Source organism: Saimiri boliviensis, chromosome 6 (genome assembly GCF_048565385.1).
Source record: "Saimiri boliviensis isolate mSaiBol1 chromosome 6, mSaiBol1.pri, whole genome shotgun sequence".
In the NCBI taxonomy this organism is placed as follows: Eukaryota; Metazoa; Chordata; class Mammalia; order Primates; family Cebidae; genus Saimiri; species Saimiri boliviensis.
In genome coordinates, this window is record NC_133454.1 from 41,363,517 (window position 1) to 41,387,214 (window position 23,698).

The following is a 23,698-nucleotide window of genomic DNA, read 5'->3' on the forward strand; positions in this document are numbered from 1 at the left end:
GGAAAAAGATACTATAGAGAAATACTAATCAAAAACCAACTTGTATAGGAATAGTAATATTACATATTTCAATGTTTAAATAAAGTATATTTTGGACATAAAGTTTTAGATCATAATTACATTTAACATACTATAAAGTTATAACAATTCTAAATATCTACAAAAAATAAAATAGCTGTATGATATAAGGCAAAAATCAATAAAAATTATATTTGAAAACTGACATACCTACCATTGTAATGAAAGACTTCAATAAACCTCTCTCTTAAATACTGATAAGTACAATACAGAAAATTAGGCAAGTTATAGAAAATTGGGGCAATACAATTAAGTTTAATAAAAATGGATATACATAAAACTCTGTGTCAGTTAGAGAACGCCTGTTCCTCTCAAACACACTGGAGCAGTTTCAAGATTAATCATGGATTAGGTCCCAATTCTGGGATGCAGGGAAGACTCCATAGTCCACCCTGTGAAACAAGAAACAGCCCAGTCTCAGCCATTAGGAGATTCAGTCTGACTTACTTATGTAAAAATTTCCATAAAAATTTTCTCCCTTTTGATCTATGTGTGTTCTTATAATTTACATTTTTCATAAAATAAAAATTTTCAGAGACTGGTCTGACTGTGTCTGTGCTCTGGGAACTAAAAGGACTTCATTAAAATTGAACTTGGGGGATCCCAAGATGGCTGAATAAGAGGCAGCTCCAGAAAGCAGCTCCCAGTGAGAGACACAGAAGTCGAGTGGTCTCCACAATTCCAACCCAGGTACCATGTTTATTTTGTGGGTCAAATTGGACAGTGGGTATAAACAAAATAGGGCAAGTTGAGGCAAGGCAGGGCATTGCCCCACCCAGGTGGTGCATGCAACTGACCAAAGGACTGGGGAATCTTCCCATCTGGGACTTCAGTTCAAGTACAGCACTCCACCCAAGCCCTCTACAACCCACAGAACAGAAGATCCTTGCTGGACTGAAAAGCCTTAGTGAGCTGCCGGAACAGGGCAGAACAGAAACTTCAGCCAGCACAAGGGCTGTCAGCACAGATCTAGGTAGAAGCACTGGCTGATGCAAAAGCCAGAAAGCTGGCTAGACGGAGCTACCTGGCCCCCAGAAAGGAGGCAAACTGAAAGCAGGGAAACAGCCCAGAAGGAAGGACAGGTCACCCCCTCCCCAGCCCCTGCACAAAGCCCAGCAGGCTAAAACACTCTCAGTCCAGAGTTTCGCAACCAGAACATCTGTTAGAGAGTGACCAGGAATGATGGAGCTCTGCAGTGAGGGACAGGCAGCCACCATTGCAGAGGCCAGCCTAAATTTCCTGAGTAAATGAAAGAAGCAGCAGCTCCACTGAATCCATGGGAGCCCAGCAGTGCCTCTGCAGACAGACAAAGGAAAGGCTGCCTCCCCAAGCAGCTACCTAAGATCAAAACTATATAAACCAACAAAATGGGAAGAAACAAGTGCAAGAAGAATGAAACCATCAAAAACCAGAATGCCTCCCCGCATCATGAGATCACAACTCCTCACCAGCAAGGAAACAAAGCTGGACAGAGAATGAATTTGTTGAATTTACAGAAGCAGGCTTCAGAAGGTTGGCAATAACAAACTTCTCTGAGTTAAAGAAACATGTTCTAACCCAATGCAAAGAAACTAAAAACCTTTAAAAAACATTAGACGAAATGCTAACTAGAATAACCAGCTTAAAGAAGAACATAAATGAAGTGATGGAGCTGAAAAACATGGGGCAGGAACTTCATGGAGCATATACAAATTTCAATAGCCAAATAGATCAAGCAGAAGAAAGGATATCAGAAACTGAAGATTAACTCAATGAAATAAAAATGAGAGGGCAAGATAAGAGAACAAAGAGTGAAAAGAAATGAATAAAGCCTTCAAGAAATATAGGATTATGTGAAAAGACCCAATCTATGCTTGATCGGTGTACTGGAAGATGACGAGGAGATTGAATCCAAGCTGAAAAACAGTCTTCAGGATATTACCCAGGAGAACATTTCCAACCTAGTAAGGCAGGCCAACATTCAAAAACAGCAAATACAGAGACTACCACAAAGATACCCCTTTAGAAGAGCAACCTCAAGGCACATAATCATCAGATTCACCAGGGTTGAAACAAAGGAAAAAATGTTAAGGGCAGCCAGAGAGAAAGGTCGAGTCACCCACAAAGGGAAGCACATCAGATTTACAGTGGATCTCTCTGCAGAAACCCTACAAGCCAGAAGAGAGTAGGGGCCAATATTCGATATCCTTAAAGAAAAGAACTTTCAACCCAGAATCTCATATCCAGCCAAACTACACTTCATAAGTGATGGAGAAATAAAATCGTTTATGGAGACGCAATTGCTGAGAGATTTTGTTACTACCAGACCTGCCCTACAAGAGGTCCTGAAGGGAGCAATAAACACAGAAAGTAAAAACCAGTAGCAGATACTGCAAAAAAGAACCAAATGGTAAAGACCAATGATGCAATGAAGAAACTATGCCAATCAAAGGGCAAAACAACCAACCAGTAATAAAATGGCAAGATCAAATTCACACATAACAATATTAACTTTAAATGTAAAGGGACAAAATGCCCCAATCAAAAGACACAGACTGGTAAATTGAATAAAAAGCCAAGAACCATTGGTGTGCTATATTCAGGATACCTTTCTCATGTGTAAAGACACACATAGACTCAAAATAAAGGGATGGAAGAAGATTTACCAAGCAACTGGAGAGCAAAAAAAAAAGCAGGGGTGGCAATCCTAGTCTCTGATAAAACAGACATTAAACCAACAAAAGTCAAAAGACACAAAGAAGAGCATTATGTAATGGTAAAAGGATCAATAAAACAAGAAGAGCTAACTATTCTAAATACATATGTACCCAATACAGGAGCACCCAGATAATAAAGCAATCCTTAACTATCTACAAAGAGACTTATATTTCCATAGAATAATAGTGGGAGACTTTAACACTCCACTGTCAATATTAGACAGATCAACGAGAGAAAAATGAACAAGGAAATCCAGGACTTGAATGCAGATCTGGACCAAGAGAACTTAATAGTCATTTACAGAACTCTCCACCCCAAATCCACAGAATATACATTCTTCTCAGCACCACATCACACCTACTCTAAAATTGACCACATAATTTGAAGTAAATCATTCCTCAACAAATGCAAAAGAATGAAAATCATAACCAACAGTCTCTCAGACCACAGTGCAATTAACTTAGAACTCAAGATTAAGAAATTAACTCAAAACCACACAACTTCATGGAAACTGAACAACTGGCTCCTCAATGTTGACTGGATAAACAATGAAATGAAGGCAGAAATAAAGATGTTCTTTGAAACCAAGGAGAACAAATACACAGCATACCAGAATCTTTGTGACACATTTAAAGCAGTGTCTAGAGGGAAATTCATAGCAATAAATGCCCAAACAAGGAGCAAGGAAAGGTCTAAAATAGACACCCTATCATCAAAATTGAAAGAGCTAGAGGAGCAAGATAAAAAAAACTCAAAAGCTAGCAGAATACAAGAAATAACCAAGATCAGAGCAGAACTGAAGGACACAGAGACACAAAAACACTTCAAAAACTCAACAAATCCAGGAGGTGGTTTCTTGAAAAGATCAACAAAATAGATAGAACACTAGCCACACTAATAAAAAAGAAAAGAGAGAGGAATCAAATAGACACAATAAAAAACAATAAAGGTGACATCACCAGCGATTCCACAGAAATACAAACTACCATCAGAGATCACTACAAACAACTCTATGCACACAAACCAGTAAACCTGGAAGCAATGGATAAATTCCTGGACACTTGCCCTCTCCCAAGACTAAATGAGGAAGAAGTTGAAACCCTGATTAGATCAATAACAAGGGCTGAAGTTAAAGCAGCAATTAATAGCCTACCAAGAAAAAAAGCCCAGGTCCAGATGGGTTTACAGCCAAATTCTACCAGATGTTCAAAGAGGAGCTGGTACCGTTCCTTCTGAAATGATTCCAAACTATATAAAAAGAGGGAATCCTCCCCAACTCATTTTATGAGACCAACATCAACCTAATACCAAAAGTGGGTAGAGATGCAACTAAAAAGGAAAACTTCAGGCCAATATCCATGATGAACAGAGATGCAAAAATCTTCAATAAAATACTGGCAAACAGAATGCAACAGCAAATCAAAAAGCTTATTCATCGTGATCAAGTAGGCTTCATCCTGAGGATGCAAGACTGATTCAACATACACGAGTCTATAAATGTAATCCATCACATAAACAGCAACCAAAGACAAAAACTACATGATTATCTCAATAGATGCAGGGAAGGCTTTTGACAAAATTCAACAGCACTTTATGCTAAAAACCCTCAATAAACTAGGTATCCATGGAACATATTACAAAATAATAAAAGCTATTAATGACAAATGTACAGCCAATATCATACTGAATGGGCAAAAACTGGAAGCATTCCCTTTGAAATCTGGCACAAGACAAGGATGCCCTCTATTGCCACTACTATTCAATAAAGAATAGGAATTTTTAGCCAGAGCAATTGGGCATGAAAAAGAAACAAGGTGTATTCAATTAGGAAAAGAGGAAGCCAAATTGTCTCTATTTGCAGACAACATGATTATATATTTAGAAGACCCCATCCTCTCAGCCCAATAGCTTCTGAAACTGATAAGCAACTTCAGTGAAGTCTCAGTATACAAAATCAATGTGCAGAAATCACCAATAACAGACAAACAGAAAGCCAAATAAAGAACGAACTGCCATTCACAATTGCTGCAAAAAGAATAAAATACCTAGGAATACAACTAACAAAGAATGTAAAGGACCTCTTCAAGGAGAACTACAAACCACTACTCAATGAAATAAGAGAGGACACAAACAGATGGAGAAACATTCCATGCTCATAGAAGAATTAATATCATGAAAATGGCCATACTGCCCAAAGTAATTTGTAGATTCAACACTATCCCCATCAAGCTACCAACGACCTTCTTCACAGAACTGGAAAAAACCACTTCAAACTTTATATGAAACCAAAAGAGAGCCCACATAGCCAAAACAATCCTAAGCAAAAAGAACAAAGCTGGAGGCATGACACTGCCTGACTTCAAACTATACTACAAGGCCACAGTACTCAAAACAGCATGGTACTGGTACCAAAACAATGGAACAGAACAGAGGCCTCAGAAGCAGCATCACACATCTACAATCAGCTGATCTTTGACAAACCTCACAAAAGCAATGGGGAAAGGATTCCCTGTTTAATAAATGGTGTTGGGATAACTGGCTAGCAATGTGCTGAAAGCAGAAACTGGACCCCTTCCTGACACCTTACACTAAAATTAACTACAGACATATTAAAGATCTAAACATAAGACCTAACACCATAAAAACCCTAGAAGAAAACCTAGGCAAAACCATTCAGGACATAGGCATAGGCAAGGACTTCATGGCTAAAACACCAAAAGCAATGGCAACAAAAGCCAAAATAGACAAATGATATCCAATTAAACTCCAGAGCTTCTGTACAGCAAAGGAAACAATTATTAGAGTGAACCAGCAACAAACAGAATGGGGAAAATTTTTGCAATCTACCCATCTGGCAAAGCGCTAATATCCAGAATCTACAAAGAACTAAAGCAGATTTACAAGAAAAAAACAAACCCATTCAAAAGTGGGCAAAGGATATGAACAGATACTTTTCAAAAGAAGACATATATGAAGCCAACAAATATATGAAAAAATGATCATCATCACAGGTCATTAGAGAAGATGCAAATCAAAACCACACTGAGATATCCTCTTATACCAGTTAGAATGGCAATCATAAAAAATCAGGAGACAACAGATGCTGGAGAGGATATAGAGAAATAGGAAAACTTTTACACTGTTAGTGCGAGTGCTAATTAATGCAACCATTGTGGAAGACAGTGTGGTGATTCCTCAAGGACCTAGAAACAGAAATACCATTTGACCCAGTGATCCCATTACTGAGTACATACCCAAAGGATTATAAATTGTTCTATCATAAAGACACATGCACACTTATGTTCATTTCAGCACTGTTTACAATAACAGACCTGGAACCAACTCAAATGTCCATCAATGACAGACTGGATAAAGACAATATGGTACATATACACCAGGGAATACTACACGGTCATTAAAAAATGATGAGTTCGTGTCCTTCATAGGGACATGGATGAATCTGAAAACCATCATTGTCAACAAACTGACACAAGAACAGAAAACCAAACACCACATTTTCTCACTCATAGGCAGATGCTGAACAATTAGAACACACGTACACAGGGAGGGGAGCATCACACACTGTAGTCAGTTTCGGGAGGGTAGCGGAGGGACAGCAAGGGTGGGGAAGGTGGAGAGGGATAATGTGGGGTGAAATACCAGATATAGGTGACGGGGGGGATGAAGGCAGCAAACCACCTTCCCATGTATGTACGTATGCAACAATCCTGCATGATCTGCACATGTACCCCAGAACCTAAAGTACAATAAAAAAAAAATTGAACTTGGTATTGCCCAGAACAGAATAGTTATGGCACTGAGATTCTGAGAATGAGTGATGATTGTGATGAAGAAGGCTGTGTGACTGCCAGAAGGCCAGACATTGGGATACTTTTTAATTACTGCTGTAGAGAAATGTAAGAAAAGTAGTAGAAAGGAGAGTGAATAGTAGATAATTCCTTGATTTAGGAAGCTTTCCTTCTTAGCCACTCTAACTTTGTGGCACTTTGCTTTAGCGACATTGGTGGTCTTTCAGTTCCTTGGGCATGGGTTTACCAGCTTTCAAACTTTGCAACAAACTTTGGAATTTGAAATTTCCCATGAAATGTTCTTACTACTTCCTCCAGCCAAATTCCTTCCTCAAGTTCCAGCTCAGATGTTACTTTCTATTGAAAAAATTCCTTACAAGTTATATCTAAATGTCTCTCCAGTTATTAATTCTTTATTTCATTCATAGTATCTATCATTGCTTGCTTTTATATGTATCTTTGTTAACATATATTTTATACATAGTTTAAATTTGTTTATTCCACTAGAGAATAAATGTTTTGAAATTAGAAACAATGTGATTTATTCACCACTACATATTCGGTACTTAAAATAGTGCCTGGCACAATTTAAGGGTAAAGAATTTTCCCTCCTCCTCTGAGGATTTAAGTCTGCTGAAATAAGCTGACGATGGATGGCTTAACAGAAGAAAAGGCATACAAACGCACTAATGTGCATAAGCCAAAGATCAGTCCAGAATATGAGACTCATAGAAGACTCAGATGAATGAAACTTAAGTAGCACCCTCTTCATGGGGGAGGGGGATATTCAAGATTGTAAGCAGTTTTTGAGAAGTATTAAATGATTTTCAGAAGAGATGAATGAGCCCAAAGAGCAGACAATAGTTAGCAAATTATTCTCTTTGGACTGAATGGGACTGACAAGTTACAGGAAAGTGAGGGATGGAAGTACACTGTGAACAAAGGTCTTATTATGAAAATAAACTCTCCCGGGTTTCTCTTGGAGCTGTTCTCAGAAAGATGAAAAGTCTACCTGGGTGTGATGAGGACTTTTAGTTTTTTGTCTTCTCTGGATGTTAATCTTTCCTGGTTAATTAATGAGATTATTAGGGGTGGGTGGGAGTTTTAATTCAAAAGTACTCAGCATTGTGTTATTATCTCATGAGCCCCAACAATGCAATAGATGTAAAAGAAGTAAAGGCTGATTGACAGCTCTCAATGAATTAGAAACTGAGGCTGTTAAAAGGATTAACTAAACTGATCCAGGTTCTAGTCTGACTATTATCCCTGTAAGCTATGACCATGAACATGCTGTTTAACTTTTCCAAGTCATAGCCTGTGTATCTCTAAATTAAGGGTAGGGGTGGGATGGGGATATATTCTTCATAGCAAACAAATAAAAAGAAAAATTCCCAATACATTTCAAATATCTAGTACACAAGATAAAATATGTTAGTTCAGCCCATCCCACCTATCCCCACCTATTCTTCTGCTGCCATAGGTAATAGGATACAGAGTTATTTCATGATCAATTCTAGTTAGAAAAGTATAGGAATGCTAATTTTGGTTAAATATAGGGAAGGTAGATCTAAGATTTATTGCTGCCTACCAGGAGATAAGACTACTTCAAAAGAAGCACAGAATAGATCCCTCCTTGCCTCTGACCATGTTTAGAAAATGGATGATTACAAAAAAAAAAAAAAAAAAAAAATCTTTCTTTGTAAAACAGATAATACTGGACAACCACAAAGGTGATTTCTAATTTGAAGATTGTACTAGCCTAATCTTTCCTAATAGGAGTTGTATTTTTATACCCTTTATCCTTTTTGTCCTTCTAGTTTTATTGTTTTGAACTTTGAACTAAATGCACTACAATTAAGCCTTAAAGTAAACTAGAAATATGCTTTAATTTGATTTACTACAGGCCAGAGTTTGCTATAATAAGGCAATGGTATCTTGGATTCCAGGAAATAACATTTAGATTCTGAATTGCCAAAAAGGAAGTTGGCTTAATGTACTTCATCTTGTAAGCCGGTATCCCAGCATGAGTTGTTATCTCTGTTGACATCAGGATCTCAGAGACATCCATTGCTAATAGGCACATTAACTAGTAATTATGTAATACCATAATTAGTCAGCATATCAATTAAATCCTTAATAATTAATAGTGTATTACATGAGATCATGAGTAACTTTATAAGTACTCTAACATAATTTCTCAGTGTTACTTTCAACATAGAATTTTGGGGTGAAATAAGGTTTTCCACTGATAACAGTATCATGTCACCACACACAAGAAAAATGTCTGAATTTACAACTATCACTGGGATATATGATATTTTGTGGTATTTAAATTTAAATTCTTGACTGTACTTCATGAAAAGAGTTATGAAGAATAAATGGTGAGGATAAAAATTTTTTGAAATTCACCCCAGAGAAAATGCTATCTCCAGTATCATAATTACAGAGTCCTTAATAAAAATTCAGACATGTCAACTCTTCCTAAGAGCTCTTGACTAGAAATATTTGGGATTCATAACAAAAAAAAAAAAAAGAAAAGAAAAGAAATATTTGGGATAGCCTAAGAACCCAACTTTTTACAAATGCCCCAGATGAATACTGCAAACATCACAGTTTTGAAACTCATTGTCCTAAAATATAGTTGAGGACAATATATGAGAACATAAGCAAATTGACTGTACTTAAAAATTATAATTCAGGTGAGTAGATTTTTAAGGTATCTCAAAGAACTAAAATACTTTTATAGATGATTCTCATCTTATAATATTATTCTGAAGCTACATAATCCCATGGCAGAAGCAAAATAATTCTGTCCAGGTAGGAGGCACTGAGGGACTAAATAACAATTAATTAATATATGGATATTGAAAATACAGATAAGCTGCAAAGTAAAGCTTGCTAATACTGAGAGCCATCAGGTTCAAATTGGAACTTAGGTTTCATGGAATATTTAGCATATGGTTATTAAAAATGTAGGTGCAGAGGAAAAACTTCCCATTCACTCTCTTTGTTTGTTTGTTTGGTTTTGTTTTTTGAGACAGGGTCTCACTCCACTGCCCAGGATAAAATAGATTGGCACAGTTATGGCTTACTGTAGCCTTGATCTCCTTGGCTCAGGTGATTCTCCCACTTCAGCCTCCTGAGTAGCTGAGCTACAGTAACATACCATCACGCCTGGTGATTTTTAAAAATTTTTTGCATATGTGGGTTTTTGTCATGTTGCCCAGACTGGTCTCAAACTTCTGGGCTCAAGTGACCCACCTGCCTCAGCCTCCAAAGTGCTGGGATTATAGGTATGAGCCACCACATCCAGCCCCACTGACCCTTTCTGAAGTTTCACTGGAATGACTGACAATAGACAGATGAATAGTAGAAAAAATCATACAAATGTATTAATCTGTATATGGACATGGGAGTCTTGCAAATATGAGACTCAAACAAGGGTTGAGGCTTAAATACCCTCTTCCATCTTAGAGTGAAATGAGGGTCTGTCACGAATTTTAGGGATGGTAAATGATTTTCAGAGAAAATGAATAAGCCCAAAGAACAATGCCCAGAAACAAAGTTCTTCTGCATTTTGTGGCAGGTGGTGAGAAGGTGAGGGGTAGACTTCACTGTGAACAAAGTTTGTGTTTTTATGCAAATAAAGACTCACAGATAATCTCTAAGATTGCGCTTAAAAGAATATATGAGAAGTCAGTTTGCAGGTGGTGACAGCTTTCAGTTTATTTTCTTCAGTAATTCATCTTTCCTACTTATTTGATGAGATTTCTATGATGGGGATCTCCAGACAATTGCATTTCTTTGGCAAATAAGAGTTATTAGTCAGATTTTTTAAAAAAAGAAAAAAACCCAGGCTGGGCAAGGTAGCTCATGCTAATCATCAGTAGCTCATGGTAATCAGCAGTTTGGAAGGCCGAGAAGGAAGGATCATCTGAGCCTAGGAGTTTGAGACCACCCTGGGTAACATAGTGAGACTCTGTCCCTACAACAAAAAGAAAAAATGTAGCCAGTCATGGTGGTTACATCTGTAGTCCGAACTACTCAAGAGGCTGATGTAGGAGGATCACTGGAGTCTGGTAGGTAGGTCAAGGCTGCTGTGAGCTGTGATTGTGCCATTGCACTCCAGCCTGAGCAGCAGAGGAAGACCTTGTCTCAAAATAGGTATACATATATATCTATTTATTTTATATATAATGTATGTATATAATCTCCAGAGAGCATCCTTTTCTCCTCTTGGATGGAAAGGAAACAACAAACGTTTAGGAAGTTTTTGTTTCTGAGGCAAATTTTACAGCCTTTTGATTTATTTTAATTCAAAGCATTCATTATGCCAGCATTTTCAAGTGTTGTTCTCCGTGTCCCAAAACTGCATTAACCAAATTATAGGACCATGGAATTGAAAGGGACCTCCAAATTCACCAAGTTCAACTTTTTATTTTTATTGAATCAGCATTACAAATCCTTACAATATTGAAGTCTGTTTGTTCAGCAATTAAAAAGTTGCCCAACTTAGTTCAATGCCCAAACTCAAGTTTGTTTTACACAAATACAAAGATACATCATAAAGGAGGAAGGAAAGAAGAAAGCAAAGAAAGAAGGAAATAAAGAAAAATGGCTGGTCTACCTTTTGGGTTGTTGCTCTCTATAAAATTCTTTCTTTGCTTTTTAAATGTATATAGAAAATGATAAATTTTATGGAAAACTGAGAGTCACATCTGGCAAGCTATTTTTGATTTACTGAGCTAGGAATAGCTGCAAAAACACTTCCTCTTAGAGACTTGCATAATCAATCATTTGTTCCTTTCCCTTGCATATCAGCATTAGTTTTTTATTTTTTATTTTTGCATTGCTAAAATTTTCTGTCATCTTCCAGCATTAAAAGAGGTCAGAAAGCAATTTAGTTCAATTTTAAATTCAATAAAATTAACAATATATTTATTGAGTGATAGTTCTTTGCTTGCCCTTTTCTAGATACAGTGGCAAAGACAAAGTGTTTAACCATCACAAGCTTCTACAGGTTTCTAATTTTATGAAAATTCTACTCTCCCTCAAAAAAGAAAGAAATAGTAGGGCACCAAAAATAGACATTCTAGAATTTGGGCTGAAAGAAAATGCTTGTAAGAATTCAGAGTTGGGAGCAAGTACTCAGTATTAGTAGAAAGAGCTAGAGAAGGCTTTATGATAGACGGACACGTGAGCTGACTTAAAATTTGATAAGCTTTGAAAAATTATTCACCATTTCTCAGGCAAAGAAAGATTTGAAGGTTGGCATGAACATGACTGTGTGGAGATCAGTGAAGGGGTAGCTTATACCTCACAGAAACCTTTGAATGCCAAGTCCTTATATGCTCTAGCTGCTCAACCAGAATGTAAGCCCTTTGATCATAAGGACTAGAAAGATAAAAATTGTATAATGAAAAGATTATGGATTTTGCAGTCAGAAAGACTTCATTCTCAATCTTGTCTTTGCAATATCCAGTGATATCATCTGAAAATTTACTTGTTTTCTTTGAGATTAGGTTTCTTCATTTATAACATTAGGAATAATCAATCCTTTCTCAGAGGGCTGCAGTCAAACATATGAAATTTCTTGATGCCATGCATAACTTCTTTACCTACTAAGAGTTTAATTTCTGTGGTGTGGCTGACGGGATGATGATACTATGAGTATGTGATATCATTATATTTTTTCAAGCATGAGAATGAATTAGACTGCATAAGGGGAATATGTAGAGAAAAAAACATATATTAAGGATAGAAACACAGGAGCAAACATAATTGCAAAGTGGAAAGAGGTAGAGAATCCTACCAAGACAGAGAACACGTAGTCAGTGGTATAGGAGAACAAACAGTAGGGCATAGGAATATTGATGGCTAGCAAGTGAAAAATGTCAATAAATATGTTCCATAGAGTCTAATGTGTCAAGGACCCCACAATTATAAATATCGAAACATCTTTATTAGATGGAGGTCATTGTTGAGCTTTACAAGAGCAGCTTCACTTGCAAGGTTCAGTAGAGAAATCAGACTTCAGGAGACAGGAACCAGAGCTGAGGAAGTGGAGGCAGTGAATTCCCACTGCTCTTCAAGACTTTGACTAACAATAGAAGAGACAGAAATCAAGGTAATTAGAAAAATAATGCTGTGTTGAAGTTGGAAGAAAGCCAGGAGGAAACAGAGGTGTAGATCAAAACACCTCTCTATGGTGTGGGCTGGGAATAAGTGTTTAGAGGGAATTAAGTGAAAAAATGAATGGGGATATTTACAATCTACAATAAATGAAGCAGTAGGGAGTGCATCTTCACCACCAATCACAGGAAACATGACAGCATTTTCTTAGATTAATCACTGTAAGAAACGGACACAGGAAGCAGAATAGGGGTAAAGAGAGGGATGCAGCTGGTTTTCTCTCCTGAAATAAATATCAGCACAAAGACTGTATTATAAATATATATTCATTATAAATAAAAACTCTATTAAATAGTGTTTGGTGCCTGCATAGTTTCCACAGGAAACATCAAGAAATAGAGTAAAGTGAAACACTTAAGTTTTAAAAGGACACTAAATATTAAAAAAATTTCAATATATATTTTCTTCTCTACTCATCTCAGGTTATAAAACCAACAGCCTTGTCATCCAGGGAAGAACTATGATAGTGTTGCTTTGAGAAAAATAAAAGTTCATGTACAATGCCCATCAAGTGATACACTATCTGAGAGGAGTTAAAAAAAAGCCATGAAACATACAAGAGAATATTCTGACATCTAAGTACTAAAATATGCACACACAAATACCCCTCAAATAAAATGAGACCAAAGTAAAATCGGCATCATATTTATAATTTCTGTTCTATAAAATGCAAAACAAAATTTCTCACTATTCACTTCTGTCAAATATCTAACTTGCTCTTCTTCATGAGCAACTTTGACATTGGACCTCAGAAAAGATTCCACTTGTCTTATTACAGTCTTTTTTCTCATTTGCTAACTTTTATTCAAATTTATTCACTTCCTGACTTATCATGTTTTGCATTATGTTGATGTTCACTTTGAAATAGTTGTTTTCCTAGATTCTAATGATGTCTATGCCAGCAGCTGCAAGCTCACTGAGAATACAGCAAATGTGTATGCACAGTACAAAATTCTTCCAATTAGTACTGCTGCTTAATTGGCAAGACTGCTGTCAAGTAGCATGACCACTGCATTACATTTGAATCTGAATTTTGGGTAAATGTAGATATTTAGGAGCTTATTAGAGAATTTGCATGGAAATTGAAGGAGAAAATAGTTCTTGTGTTTGAGGGAAACAAATCTAACTCGATTTTAAGATTATTTCCTTAAACTACTTGAGCAGTCTAGCTAACTAGTTACATGTGTCAGCTCTGGAGTTAGACATGGGTAAGAATTCTAGCTACAACTCTTGGTGATCTTAGACAAAGTTCTTAACTCATCTGAACCTCAGTTGTTATATATGTAAAATGGAGACAATTAAATTATCTACATCTACATCTTATGATTGTTTAAAACTTGAATTAAATGATATATGTCTATCACATAGCATAGTGACTGTCAGTAAGTTCTCAATGACTCATAGCTACTATTTAGTCAGACATATTAAAGAAAGTGTTCCAGGTTTCTTAATTCAATGCTATACATTATAGATTCAATAAATAAAGGTTTAACTACCTTTCTGTTAAATTTTATTTCAATAGATTTTGGATGCTGGCTTGAAATAAAATATTTATTTTTAAATTTACAAGCACATATTTTGTGCCTTGCTTCAGAATTCCTCTATTTTCTTCGCAGATGTAACTTGCAATTTTCTCTCCTCCTTGCCATACTGACTTCTGTTTGGTCTATAGGGATGGAAATGATATAATACTTTTCTTCATTCATAAAGGTCATGGCTAACACTCCAATAACAGAAGATGGGTTAAAAAGGAAAAAAAGCAAAAGATATTTATTTAATAAAAGTTTTATGTTACATGGGAGTCTTCAGAAATGAAGACTCAAACACTCAGGAAAAACTGTTTATTTTTATGCTAAATTTGATGAAAAATGGGCAGCCATGTAAAAATGTAATTGGATAAAAAAGTATTATCTAATGGTAAGAAACTGAGTGGGAAAACACAGCAGGAACTGTCTTGTGTTTTTTCTTCTTGGTCTGTCTCTGTGGCATCCCTTCTTCCTAGATACAGAGCAGTAGGTCTTCTGGAATAAGGATCTTATGTCCTACCACTAGACAAGGAAGGTCAGAAAATTTCTTTATGGCCAACTCCTACACAGAAAGGTCGGAGGAGCTTACAGTAATATTTCTAGGATTAAGACCTGCCTTGGGATAGAGGAATTCTTGTTTATATGGTTTGCCTTGAGGGAAGAGGTAATACAAAAGAAAGAAGAGCAAGAGGAGTTTTGAAGGATACTTTGCTTCTGAGGCCCTTCCAATATCCTTCAGTTCAAATAATGCCCAAGTGTCATCCTTTCAGGTATCATATTTTGAGCCCCAACAGGGCTTCTGTGGATGTGATTGGGCTGATGGTGGTCAGGGCTTTCTAAAGAAAGAATGGCCACACCCTTTTCTCATATAGTGGAAAACAAGTTTTTCTCATTAATGATGAAGAACCATCAGCTGTCACAAAATTGTCATGTTCTGATTCTACTTTACCAACCTAATCAAGCTCTTGGTGCCTACACTGATGCTTCTTCCATTATTAGAAGTTCAGATGTTGGGCCAATTAGCTAATCATCCCAAAAACAGTTATCAGACTTTATACAAGTCATCCTCTTTCTCATCCAGCTGTTCAGATTGGTGAACAGTTGGGACCATGTTATCCCTTGGAATTTGTAGTGACTGTGTTATCCCTTGAAATTTCTAGTGACTACTGACTCAATACTTGGACACTTACCATCTTAGCTACCTTCCATACCTATGTAGCAAACCTGCATGTTCTGCACATGTGCCCCAAGAACTTAAAGTATAATAATAAAAAAAAGGAAACAGGAATGTATGCTTAGCACGGTGAGTGACTGAAGATATATATTTAATAAGCCATAGGAGTCATGAATATCTACAAAGGAGAAACATGTGCATGCACAATGGAGCTTCATGACCCTTCATGGGTGGCGTGTTCAAAAAATGGTAGTGTTAGCATGATTAGAGGGTGGAGTTTTTGGACCTCTAATATCAAAAGGTGGAACAAAGGACATGAAAACCCTTACTGCGCATCCTCTATAGACTAGTCAGGACCACTCCCAGGTTGGTGGTCTGTTATCAGGAAGAAATGTTGGTCAGCTGCTATGTCTGGGCAACAAAACAGGGAAGGAGTCCAGTCACGGCCTGAGATGATCAGCTCAAGGCAATAAAGGAATGAGTCACCTGTTATTTGTTTCCAGAGCTGGTTTCTTCTGCTTACTCTTTAAGAAATAAATCTGGTTAAAAGTTAAGAAGGGGCATATTGAGGCATGTCAAACCTCTCATCTCATCGTGGCCAGGGACTCACTTTTTAAAGTTTTTCTGGGATCCCCTTGAACAAGTAAGGGGTCCATTCAGTTGGCTGGAGGGGCTTAGGTTTTGATTTTTATTTCTGACTGTCTTATCCCCATAAACTGTTTTGATATGCTCCAAACTACAAAGTCATTACTATAACTTTAAGATAGTGTGAAAGTGTCAACAATCTCCCCCCCTTTTGTTGAGTTTTATATTTTGTATGACTCCCAGGCATACATGTTGCATGTTAACAAATTTGTTTACCTTATGTTCCTTTTAATCTGTCTATTATCAGTTTGTGTTATAACCCAACTTATCAAATCTTCAGCAGAAAAATTTAAACTTCCCTACAATACTATTGGTAAACAAACTTGAAAAACCCTTTAGTCAGTAATAAACTGCAATCCCTGAAACCTTCAGAAACATTCTTACAACTGTCAGCAGATGTCATTATGATTCAGGGTACAAAATTCAATCTTTCAGAGAATACCCCAGAATTCCATGTGATACTCTGACATGGTTCTGAGGTTTTTGTTTTTGGTTTTTTGGTTTTTTTTTGCTTTGTAATTAGTATATTAAGGAAACAGTGCATTTCAAGAATTGCTTAAATTCTGATACCCAGATTTAAGCATGTGAACATATGAGACTTTTAAACATAAAATTAAAGCTATTTTTCATAATTTGCTATACTACCAACATTAGAGCGTAAGTCAAAGGGTTTAAAATAATCCTGTAATATACCTAAAGAACACCTTCCTATATTACGCATGCAAATTACTTCTCTACATAAAGGTCTTCTCACTTTCATTTCTACGTTACCCAGCTCTGAAGTCACTACTTGGGTTTATGATGGTCCACAGACAAGGAGAGGGGCAAATAACCAGGACTGGTCAAGATATATATGGAGATTATATATATATATATATATATATATATATGGCAAAGCAGAAGGAAACAATTTTGGAAGTGCAAGCTTTCAAGAAGCAGCATATTATGATAAACCCCTCCTACAGAAAGGTATCATTTTTATCACTTATACCACAGGATAAATTATATATTATGCCATCTTCAAGTAACAGTTGAGGCAACAGAATAAATGCAGAGGCATTACAATGAATCCCACTTAATACAAGAACTATACAGACCAACACTACAATTTTTTTTCTTATTGCCAGTTAAATACAGTTTTACTTTCATAGCTTAACAATGAAGGATCATACACTGAAGCCAATAAATATACCTAGCATTTTAGTCTAAGCTTGTCCACGTACATAGCTGAAGTCAATTACAAGCTTTGGCCTAGAAATGCTAGGGGAACATCTTTGTAATGTAGTTTTTAAAGGTATTAAACTTCATTTTGCACACTGAAGTCATCATACATACAGGGCAAAGTTAGAGCTTTTATATTTTCCTTTATTCTTCATTTAACTTTTTAAAACACTACTATAGTTGATTAAAACAAAAACAAGAGCAGTAGTGAGCATATTATGATTACAGTCCTTACTCATTCACTACTGCCCATAAAATGCCAGCAGTGAGTGTTATTCACTGGCTCATTAAAAGGTCTGACACTGAACACCAACTCTGGGATGATGTTCATCATCCTCATATGCTTCTCCATTGCAATGGCACTGTCTTTCCTAATTTGGATCAAAGTCTACCAGTTCTACTTGATCCATCCCATCAGTCTCTTCCACTTCCTTCCTCTCCGGTAGGAGGTTTTCTAGCAAAGACAGTTTATCAGGAGACAGAAAGCCATTCTCAAGAAAGTTTACCTTAAATTCAATGATTAGGTGACCCTTTTCATATGGTCTATGATAAATTGGCATGCCTTCATTTAGTACCCATTTGATATCTCCATGCTTGACAATCTGACTTGGATGAGAGGTGATGACTACGGTTCGGTTGTCAAGAGTAGATATTGGCTTTTGGAAGCCACACAGTGTTTCAACCAGATGTATGTCCATATACATGAAAAGGTCTTCTCCTCGTCGAGTAAAAACAGCATGGTCCTTCTGATTTAACACAATGATTATATCTTCTGACTCCAGTCCTGGTTCTTGGTCTCCTTCACCATGGAATGTTATCTTCTGGCCGTCTTTTATGCTTTTCTCAATATGAACTTCTAGAATCTTCTCTCAAACTATCTTCCTACCATTGCACCTTTTATATCTATCTTTAGGACTGATCTGATCCCCATGGCCCTGGCACTCCATGCACACAGACTGAATTTGTTGAACCATTCTACGTCCTATCTGATGAATTCTTATTTGCCTTCCAGTACTTCGGCAATTGGGACAGCACTCTACTGCTTCTTTCTTACCTCCTCTACCTTCACATTTGTCACAATTCACATTCTTTTGCAGAGCCAGTTTTCTTGTCACACCATTATATAAGTCTTCTAGGGTTACTGAGAGCTGCTGTACAACATTTTACCTCTCCTTTCTCTCTGCATCCTTCCTCCTCCTCCAAAAAAACATATCAAAGATGTCCACGGGAGAGCCAAAAACGCCACCTGCTCCACCCTCTTTAATTGCCTGTTCTCCTCCTGTGTCATATACAGTAATGTCCTTTTCTTTGCATCAGAGAGAACTTCGTAAGCTTGAGAAATCTGTTTAAACTTCTCTCCTTCATTTGGATTCTTATCAGGATGGTACTTCAAGGCCAGTTTCCTATAAGCCTTTTTCAATTCTTCCTGAGTAGCATTGGGTTTGACTCCCAAAACATCATAGTAAGTGGTTTCTTTCACCGCCTTCTACTGCCGGTGAGCGGGCTGAGGTCAGTGTGTAAGGGAGCGGGTTAAGGGAATTTTGATTATTTTTCTCGTTTCTTAGTTTTGTCATATGAAATCTTACTGCACATAATACACATAAAAATAAACCTCATTTTCTTGGCACAAAATTAGATAAGACTTATTCCCCAAATAAAATTCTTCCTTTTAAGCAAAATCTTCAGAGAACTTCTAAAGTTTACCCTGTTAGAGACCTACCATAAATCCATGTTTTCCTTTTTTTAAAAGTGTCCAGATTTTACTGTTGTTTGCTTTTTCTTCCACATGATTAAGGAGGAAAGGATTCCATTGACAATAACGGACAATAGATCACGATAAGCCTAGGACAGTTACAGAGATTCCACTCTACTTTGCAGTGTAGTAGAGGAAAAACTAATTTTCCCCCTGTGTTTCACAGTTCCCAGGTAGGACTGACCCCTGTAGCAATACATAAAGTAACAAGAGAAAAACAAACAGAAGCTTTATGAGATGTATGCCTCCTATATACACGAGAGATACTCAGAGAAATGAGTAAATCTCAAAGAAATAGTTCAGGCTGAAATGCAATCTTCAAATGAAACAGAAAGAAGGGTGTAAGGAAGCACACTAGTGGGAAAGTGATCAGGAGAAGTAAACAAGAGCAAGGTTTGTTAAGCAAGGTTTGGTGCCTGCCTCATTGATAGAAGTCTCTAGTGGTTTACAGCCATCCTTTTCCTCCTGGTACAGAGATCTGAGACACCCTTACAAATATTTTTTAATGGATGTGTATTTTTCCTACAAGGGGGTAACTTCTACTCTCTTAGAGTTTATCCTGTGTCTTTAGTTTCTTAAAATAGTTAGCTCCAAATGATCTTTATGCCAAAGTGACATGTCTTGGGGTGGCATATTTGGGTTTCTTATAGTCCTACTTTGGGTGGCATATTTTTAGTCTCCTACAGCAGTAATTGTTTAGCATTGAGTATGTAATTCTGACCAATGAAACATTAGGACAAATCTAACAGGGGAGTGCTAAGAAGAATCCCTCGCTCCTAAAATAGAGTTAAAGAGACAAGTCTTCTTTGTACTTTTGGTATTATTCTATACAGATGTGATAATGACAATTGCCAAAATCAACTAAAGTATCACAGTATCTTGTGATACTGTGATTTATAATAAGCAATACATATTTGATTCTTTTACTCCTTCCCGGCCAAAGCACCTAAACTCTCTCAGAATTTCCTAAATTATGGGGGTGATAAATGTAAGAGAAGTATCTTTTGTTATTCATAAGGAGTTTACCTCAGTTTATACAAGTGACATGAGTTTTGGAAAGCCCTAGATAAACACAGGATGGGGGCTATTCATTGCCAAGGGAATCAACCAAGTCATTAGAGGGTTAGAATTTTCCTTCAGACTCCTTAACCTCTGAGGAAGGTAGAGGAGCTACAGTTTGTTCACCAATGACCAATGATATAACCAGTCATGTCCATGTAATAAAGCCTCTACAATAACACAAAAAGACAGGATTCTGAGAGCTTCCAGGTTGGTGAATGCACAGAGGTGCTGATCATGGGGTACACCCAAAGGGAAGCTCTCAGCCTCTTCCCCATACCTTGCTGTATGTATCTCTTTGTTTGACTGTTTATGAGTTGCATTCTTTTATAATGAACTGGTAATATAGAAATTAAATGGTTTTCCTGAGTTCTACGAGCAATTCTTACAAATGATCAAACCCAAGGTGGGGATTGTGTAAACCCCCAGTTTGGAGCTAGTTGGTTAGAAATACAGGTGACACCCTGGACTTGTGATTGGCATCTGAAGTGGGGAGGTGGGCATGTTAGTATTGTGCAATTGAGCACTTAAACTTTGAGGTCTAAAATAGCTGTTGGTAAATAGCATCAGAATTTAATTGAATTGAGTAATATTGGTTATTGTTCAAAGATAACTAGAAAATTGTTTGGTGTGGAGAAAACTCCCACACTTTTGGTATCAGAAATGTTGTGCATATAGAGAATAAAATAGTTTGTTTTTCCTATACGCATCCCATAGAGGATGATTAACTCCTGATGTGCTGGAAGGGGACCCTACCTGACCTCTACCTATTTTCTTCAGAAGATAATGCATTTCTGCATTGTTTAAATCAGTTTCAGATGGGCTTTTATTATGTCTTTAAAATCCAGTTCTTTAACCTTTATAATTTAATGGAGAGTGTACCCAAATTGCAGACATTCAGGAGATTACATTTAGGTTAGCTGCAGCAGAAAACAAATTGGATAATGGGAGTGAATATTAACTATAGTTAAGAACTCAGAGCACTCTTGGCAAATTTACTAAAGCTAACATTTCTAAGTGTCACTTTGGTTTTCAGTTAAAAGTTAAGAAGCTTCAGGAATAGCTATATTTTTGTATGAGAATAATAATACATTATTTATTTTTTTCTATCCATTCTAAGGTTCATTTTAGCCCAATTCCAGCTGAATAGAATAAATCAAAGATAAAATAAGGTAGGATTTAGCATTCAGATAGGACTTAGACAATCAGTTCTAAGCATTTACAAATTTATAGTCTAGTTGGGGGAGATAACAACAGTAAGCAAAATAATGAACAAAATCAGGTAAAAATCATGCAAAGATGTGTCAATAACTTCAATGCTATTGTAACCACCCAACAGGTTCATCTCGTCTGCTGCTCAGATAGAGTCAATTGATCAATACAAGGATATTGCAATACAAAGAGTGTCTATTACACATAGAGCTGGCTAAACAGGAGACTAGAGTAATTCTTACTCCAATAAGCCTCCCTGAAAATTCTGAGGCTAGGGTTCTTTAAAGATAACTAGTTGGTGGACAGTGGGCTAGGGAATGGAGTATGCTGATTGTTCAGTTGGGGGATGAAATCATAGAGGGTTGAAACAGGTCTTCTTGCTGTCTTGCTTCTTGCTGTTCCTGGGTGGGATTGCAGAACTAGTTGAGCCAGATTATCAGGATACAGGGTTTTAAAAATATCCCAAACATATGTTTGTTGGCCTCCTATATGTCTTCTTTTGTAAAGTATCTGTTCATATCCTTCGCCCATTTTTGAATGGGCTTGTTTGTTTTTGTCTGGTAAATCTGTTTTAGTTCTTTGTAAATTCTAGATATCAGCCCCTTGTTAGATGGGTAGACTGCAAAAATTTTTCCCATTCTGTTGGTTGCCGATTCACTCTACTGACTGTTTCTTTTGCTGTGCAGAAGCTGTGGACTTTGATTAGGTCCCATTTGTCTATTTTGGCTTTTGTTGCCATTGTTTTTGGCGATTTGGTCATGAGGTCCTTGCCTACGCCTACGTCCTGAATGGTTTTGCCTAGATTTTCTTCTAGGGTTTTTATGGTGTTAGGTCTGATGTTTAAGTCTTTAATCCATCTGGAGTTAATTTTGGTGTAAGGTGTCAGGAAGGGGTCCTGTTTCTGCTTTCCGCACATGGCTAGCCAGTTTTCCCAACACCATTTATTAAACAGGGAATCCTTTCCCCATTGCTTGTTTTTGTCAGGTTTGTCGAAGATCAGATGGTTGTGGGTATGTTGTATTTCCTCTGAGGCCTCTGTTCTGTTCCATTGGTCTATATCTCTGTTTTGGTACCAGTACCATGCTGTTTTGATTACTGTAGCCTTGTAGTACAGTTTGAAGTCAGGTAGTGTGATGCCTCCTGCTTTGTTCGTTTTGCTTAGAATTTATTTGGCTATGCGGGCTCTCTTTTGGTTCCATATGAAGTTTAAGGTGTTTTTTTCCAGTTCTCTGAAGAAGCTCATTAGTAGCTTAATGGGAATAGCATTGAATCTGTAAATTACTTTGGGCAGTATGGCCATTTTCACAATGTTGATTCTTCCTAACCATGAACATGGAATGTTTCTCCATCTGTTTGTATCCTCTCTTATTAAGTTGAGCAATGGCTTGTAGTTCTCCTTGAAGAGGTCCTTTACGTTCCTTGTTAGTTGTATTCCTAGGTATTTTATTCTCTTTGTAGCAATTGTGAATGGCAGTTCGTTCTTGATTTGGCTCTCTTTAAGTCTGTTACTGGTGTATAGGAATGCTTGTGATTTTTGCACATTGATTTTGTATCCTGAGACTTTGCTGAAGTTGTTTATCAGTTTCAGGAGATTTTGGGCTGAGATGATGGGGTCTTCTAGAAGACATACAGGATGCCAACAAACATATGAAAAAATGCTCATCATCACTGGTAATTAGAGAAATGCAAATCAAAACCACATTGAGATACCATCTCACACCAGTTAGAATGGCGATCATTAAAAAATCTGGAAACAACAGATGCTGGAGAGGATGTGGAGAAATAGGAACACTTTTACACTGTTGGTAGGAATGTAAATTAATTCAACCATTGTGGAAGACAGTGTGGCGATTCCTCAGGGACCTAAAAATAGAAATCCCATTTGACCCAGCAATCCCATTACTGGGTATATATCCAAAGGATTATAAATCATTCTACTACAAGAACACGTGCACACGAATGTTCATTGCAGCACTGTTTACAATAGCAAAGACCTGGAACCAACCCAAATGCCCAACGATGATAGACTGGATAGGGAAAATGTGGTACATATACACCATGGAATATTATGCAGCTATCAAAAATGATGAGTTCACGTCCTTTGTAGGGACATGGATGAACCTGGAAACCATCATTCTCAGCAAACTGACACAAGAGCAGAAAATCAAACACCGCATATTCTCACTCATAGGTGGGTTTTGAACACTGAGAACACATGGACACAGGGAGGGGAGCACTACACACTGGGGTCCATTGGGGGGAAATGGGGGAGGGACGGGGGGGTGGGGAGGTGGGAAGAGATAGCATGGGGAGAAATGACAGATACAGGTGA

At 37.2% G+C, this 23,698-nt stretch overlaps 1 protein-coding gene and 1 pseudogene across 1 annotated transcript in view; both read right to left on the reverse strand.

Annotated features, from left to right (window-relative positions):
• LOC141584941 (uncharacterized) overlaps window positions 1-23,698 on the reverse strand; it is a 410,771-nt gene that overhangs the window by 336,503 nt on the left and 50,570 nt on the right. The window lies entirely within an intron of this gene.
• Window positions 17,224-22,016, reverse strand: LOC141584823 (dnaJ homolog subfamily A member 1 pseudogene; annotated as a pseudogene).